The following is a 343-nucleotide window of genomic DNA, read 5'->3' as shown; positions in this document are numbered from 1 at the left end:
GCAGTGAGGGGCAGTGAGGGACAGTGAGGGACACAGTGAGGGACACAGTGAGGGGCAGTGAGGGGCAGTGAGGGGCAGTGAGGGACACAGTGAGGGACAGCGAGGGACTGTGAGGGCACTGCGAGGGGCATGTGGGGTGCATGGGGGATGTGGGGACTGTAGGGCATATGCGGTGCATGGGGCATGGTGTGAGGTACGTGGGGACAACGTGGGCACTGCGTGGGGACGGCGTGGGGCACTTGGGGTGCGTGGGCACGGTGTGGGATGCGTTGGGACAGCCTGGGGCATGTGGGGCATGGGCGCGTGGGGCATGTGGGGCGTGTGGGGCGTGTGTGTGGGGCAT

General features: G+C 67.1%; 1 gene segment (V, D, J or C); it reads right to left on the bottom strand.

The window, feature by feature from the left end:
• The window catches only part of LOC102248173, a 37,965-nt gene that overhangs the window by 36,776 nt on the left and 846 nt on the right, over window positions 1–343 (bottom strand).

This window comes from Myotis brandtii, unplaced genomic scaffold (genome assembly GCF_000412655.1).
Source record: "Myotis brandtii unplaced genomic scaffold, ASM41265v1 scaffold1057, whole genome shotgun sequence".
NCBI lineage: Eukaryota > Metazoa > Chordata > Mammalia > Chiroptera > Vespertilionidae > Myotis > Myotis brandtii.
The sequence above is the reverse complement of the archived record's forward strand: the minus strand, read 5'-3'. Positions and strand labels throughout refer to the sequence as shown.